Below are 6,000 nucleotides of genomic sequence, written 5' to 3'. Positions count from 1 at the left end.
GTGAAGGAGTAGAAGTTTGGTTGATAGGATAGAGACAGAGGAAGGGAGTACATTTTAGTTCTATTATTCTACAAGGAATAATACAAAGATCATTTGGACAATGGGTTCTTTGATCTTAACCTTGAAGTTGTTTGGGCAGTGGTCTAGCTATCTTCCACAACTCCTGATAGGGTTGGGATCTCCTAACATGGATTCAAAGTCTCCTAATAGGGACTCATATGTATTGAATGTTGTAAGAGACTCCTAACAAGATATATCCTCTAACAAGGAATATTTATACTAGTACACCATCTTATGGGTAACATCCCCACCGGGGTTTTTCCTTTGATCAAGGGTTTCCCTAGTTGACATATTAGGTGTTAATTGTGCATGAGTATCTTGTTGTGGTTTCAATTTATATTACTCACATGGTTAAGTTTGTTTAAGGTTAATGCTTGTGATGATAGTTGTATAACTGATTCACCCCCTCTAGTTATATAGGTGGACTATATGTTCTAACAAAATTTACACTCTCATCTTTATCATACCTTTCTTCTTGGTATATCTCCCTTAGACTCTTATTCTTTCTTGGCAATAGAGAGGTGAGAGTGGGATCTGAATTTTCAATATATTTTTTGCTACTATTTTGCATACTAGCTCAAGGTTGTCTTGAACTACTTGGAGTTGAAACTTGGTAGTTAAGAGGATGCTTTCCCTTTTGGCTTTGTATGCAATTATCCATGTTTGATGCTCCATCATCTTGCTGATCACCAATATCTTCTTCTTCTTCAATGGTATGCACTTTACTTAAAGTTCTTGAAGATTCATCTACTGAGTCATCCCATGCCTGATTTTCAAGAAACTCCACATCTCTTGAAATGATGATCTTCTTGGTGATTGGATCATACAACCTATAAGCCTTTGATTCCAAGCTATAACTAGTGAAGATACACTTCACATCTTTGTCATCAAACTTTTTCCTATGTTCCTTTGGCACATGTGCATATGCTACACATCTAAACACTCTCACGTGCTCAATTGTCCATCTATTCCTTCACTATGCCTCAAGAGGAATCTTGTCATGAACTAACTTTGTAGGACACCTATTAACTAGATACACTATTGTTTTTACAACCTCTCCCCAATATTCAGTTGAGAGTCCCTTTTCTTTCATCATGCATTTTTCCATCTCAACAATGATCCTATTCTTCCTCTCAGCCACTCCATTTTGTTGTGGAGTGTTGTAAGATCTTTCTTGATGTCATTCTTCCTGCAAAAATTACAAACATATTGGAGGTATACTCCCCTCCTCTATCCAACCTAAGGACCTTGAGATAGTGTCCACATTCTTTTTTAGCCAAGGCTTTAAATTCAACAAATATATCAAATTCTTTAGATTTGTTCTTCAAAAAATACACCCATGTCCTATGACTAAAATCGTCTATAAATGTCATAAAATAAGTACCCCTCAATATAAGTAGTTTGCATAGTGCCTACTAAATCTGAGTGCACCAATTCTAATGGTGCCCTAGCCCTTCTAGAATTACCATAATTAAAGGGAAACCTATGTTGCTTACCCAAAATACAAGCCTCACACTTGTTATACGAATCTACTATGCTTGGAAAACTATCTACCATTCTTTTGTCGGACAACAAATTTAAACCAGCAAAGCCAAGATGTCCATACCTGAGATGCCATAGCTTAGAGGGGTCTTTAATTACACTCCTAAGAGCTGATTGTTGATGTATTGTTGTACATGCATGCTCAGGAGGTGCAACAGTGACTTGAGCAGAGAAACATGTCTCTATCTTCAAAGGGAACATTCAACTCTTTGTTATTTGGATCGATGCAAGTAATCTATTACTCCCATCCTTTTAATGAATGTCACACTTGTCATTTTCCATCAACACCTTGCAACCATTTTGAATGAGTTGTTCAACACTCATCAAATTGTGTTTCATACCAAGGATATACATTTTGTATCTCCTTCTTCTCAACTTGCTTGGTGCAGACCATGATAGATCCTTTGCCCACTATGGGAACGGTTCCATTATTTCCCATTTAAACTTGTATCAATGAAAGAGAATAAAATTTCATTACCACTCATGTGGTTTCTACAACCATTGTCTAAGTACCATACCTCAAGGTTGCATTATTCACCAATGTTACACATGATGAAGGTTGCAAGATTGTTTGCATTTCCCATGTTCACATCAAACACATTTGCATTATGTCTTGACCAATCACCTTGCTTCTTCCAACACTCACTTGCATAATGCCCAAACTTATGACAGTAGTAGCATTCTACATTTATTTTATTGGAGTTTTAATTCTTCTTGCCTCCTCTGGAGCTGTTTTGAGAGGTGCTTGCTCCCTCTTGGTTTCTTGCTCGTCTTGTGATTTCTACATCAGCATTCCTTTGACCATTCCTTTGATGACCTCTACTTCTTGAGCCTCTACTAGAGCCATTTCTTCTTATCCCCTTGCCTCTTGAATTCTCTTGAGCCTTAAAGGAATGCTCTTGGAAAGTTGTTGCAGATATGTTGATCTAGTGCTCATGGGTTTAAAGAGTTCCCATCAATTCATCCATGGCCAATGTGGTGAGGTCCTTTACTTCCTTAATGGTCATATCCTCAATATCTTTTCCACAATACTCTGCTCTTCATACTCTTCTCCATTTGATTTGAGTTGGTTTATCAAAATGGAGATTTGTGAGTTGAATTCTACAATAGGTTCATTGTCCTTCATTTGAAGGTTCTCAAACTCCCTTTTGATCATCTGTAGCTTTGCTACTCTGACCTTATCAATTCCCTTGAAGTTTGTCTCAAGGATATCCCATGCTTCCTTTAAGTAATTTGTTGCTACAATATTGGGAAAGACAGTCTCTATCATTGCTACCTCAATTAGACTTAATGCTTTCACATCCTTTCTCCTTGACTCTCACTACTACATTTGGGCCCAACTTGGGATGGCACGTCATCGCAATTACGACAGTAACATATCACCTAACCAATATCAGTCAGAACTGGCTCCTATCAAACAGGTGTTAGACTTTTTTCATCGCAACAAGGGTTATCATCGTAATTGTGATGACTACAGGTGTCCTAAATTGGGCTATCATTCTGACAAACCATTCATTTTCACCGTAAGCATTGCGACATAAATCTATTGAAGTCATCATCACAATTACAATGTTCATGTGACATAAATTCTATGGGTCCTACGAAAAGTTGTGAGAAACCTCCGTCACAATTAGGACGGGCATGTGGCCAGAATGTTGTGGGAACAATGACCAATTGTCGCAATTGTGATGTCATGTTGTATTAATAAAAAATAGATTGGCAACAAATGTTGAATAACTATGATGCAATCATAGGTTAATATTGAGGTTCACTTGGTTTTGAGAATATTTTAATATTCTCTACTAATTAGGGCCAACCACATGAAGGCGAAAGCTCATTTGCCCCCACCTTCCCCCCCACATCTAAATTCCCCATTAACATATAAAATCGTTAAGAAATGATCAATGTTTAAAGGACAAAAAAAAATTCTAAACTTGCAAAAGTGACATCATTTTCCCATCTTCTGGTGCATATCATTTTTCTATTGCATCCAAAATAAGATTCTGCCAATTTGAATTGAGAATGCACATGCAGCTACATTCAAATGCATGGACAACAGGTAGAGCTAATAAAACACAACATAATTACATATATTTAATAGGTCAATTACTTTTTGAAAATTATAGACCATCATCATGAACAATGTTCATGATGGTCTATAACTTAAAATGCCTAATTAAAGACCTCTAAAGAAAATGCAAACCTGTTGCATTTTTTAGCTCCACTTATTGTCATATCCATACAAATTGACATTGCATATTGAACTATGATGTCCTTTTTCATTGCCTTAAACCAAAATATTAACACAATTAGTTGTCATGCAACCGTAGGTTATTGTTGAGCTTCACTTGGTTTCAAGAATAGTTTAATATTCTCTACTAATCAGGGCCAACCACGTGAAGGTGGAAGCTCATTTGTCCTACCCCCCAAAATCTAAATTCCCCGTTAACATATAAAATCTTTAAGAAATGATCAATCTTTAAAGTACCTAGAATGTCCTCATCGCCTCCTGCTACTCTCAGGGGAAGTCCATCTTCATTGCTCACAAGCAATTCATCACACGGGTACATCCAAGAATATCCTCATTGCTTCGTGCATAAAATGAATCCAATATTAGAAAATGCCCCCAAGAAATAATAGTTAAAGTGAAATAAACACATGAAAAATGAGAGAGATAAAGAGGAATCTACTTACCGATAGGTGTTGCCATCGCATCTGTGGCCATGCTACCTGTTGAGTGAGTTTTATTGTTTTATTGTTGTGTCAAGATCTCTTTGTTTACACACACACACACACACACACACACACACACACACACACACACACACACACACACACACACACACACACACACACACACACACACACACACACACACACACATATACATACATACATACATATACAAAGATCACAAGGGCATGACAACCTATTGAGTGAGTTTTATTGTTTTTATGTTGTGCCAAGATCTCTCTGTTTAGCAACATACAAATGGGGAATGATTAATGTTGTGTTTTATTTTCTTTTTTGTTTATAATCCACAATCCACAATCCATAAGATCTCTATACTGATGCCCAAATTAACTTCAATACTTAACTAATCAGCAAGTGGACCAATTTAATTAGGTTATGGCTCGGGCATGTGTTATTCCCAATTATCATATGGTTGCAATGTTGGAGGCAACATTTTTTCAAAAATGGTAGCAAGTTTTGTATCGTTGGCCTAATTTTAATGAAGTAACAAAGTGGTTTTTAGGGTGGAAAGGATTATTTTGCCCTAATCTTCTTGCTAATGAGAGGATAAGAAGTTAGTTGAATGTAGCCCTTGAAATGATAAATCAAGTTGTAGTGGGTACGACTGTCGAACAAGATGGGGCTAGAGAGAATGTAAGCTATCTTAGGGTGATGAAGCAACACCAATTTGAGGTACTTCAACAACAACAAGCAACAACGACATATGCTCAACAACAAGTCTTAGCTTCCATGGGCAGTGAGATTCACTTGAATAATTCCATGGGTGCACCTTAGTTGGGTTTGAAGGAAGTGATTGCAATATATGCACAAGAACATGGCATCCAATTTTCTCTATAATGGGACACACACATGATGGTCTTTAGGTTTATGGCTTTGGAACTCTTAGTATCTATCTAGATTTTGTAAATCAACAAGTGCTTGAATAATCTGGTGATAGATGGATGATTACATCATTGGAGCAACTAGTTGAGATATACTGTAATTGAACTAGAGGAAATCATTGTCAAACCAAACATATAATGAAGAAGGAACTTGAAAACTTGAATGTTGAAATGAAAGCTATCAAGGATCAAACACCTATGCCAATGTTACAACACATTTTAAAGTTGATTTTAGATATAAAAAAGGAAAAAAACACAACATAAATCATTCCCAATTTTATGTTCACAACTCAAATGCTCTCCCATGGCCTGAGCTAAAACCCTCATTACTGCATCCAAATTAAGGAATAAAATATGATTATGTGCCCAATAGAGAATTGAAATGCAATTCTTTCAGATTCCACTTAGCACTATGTCAATAAATTCAAGAAATTCTACTACCATGCAAATTAGCTTACATTTATTCCAAAGCTTAGGCCCTAACAATGGTTGAAAGGTTAACATATAATGTCTTAAAATAGTTAAGTGCTACCTAACTATGCCCAAGGCGTCTGCACACTGGAGGCATACTCTGCCTACTAGGCTACCTACATACCCATATCCATGGGATCAAGACCCTTGGACTACTCACTCTAATGAATATGTAGTTCTAGTTTCTAATTGTTTTGATGTAGTTGTATTCCCATAACTATTGGTGAGCTTTACTCACCTAATACAACTCTTTTCCATCATACACCCACTCTGACAAATAAGACAATTTTCT

This window comes from Cupressus sempervirens, chromosome 2 (assembly GCF_028749045.1).
Source record: "Cupressus sempervirens isolate cs-2001-9-10 chromosome 2, ASM2874904v1, whole genome shotgun sequence".
In the NCBI taxonomy this organism is placed as follows: domain Eukaryota; kingdom Viridiplantae; phylum Streptophyta; class Pinopsida; order Cupressales; family Cupressaceae; genus Cupressus; species Cupressus sempervirens.
The sequence above is the reverse complement of the archived record's forward strand: the minus strand, read 5'-3'. Positions refer to the sequence as shown.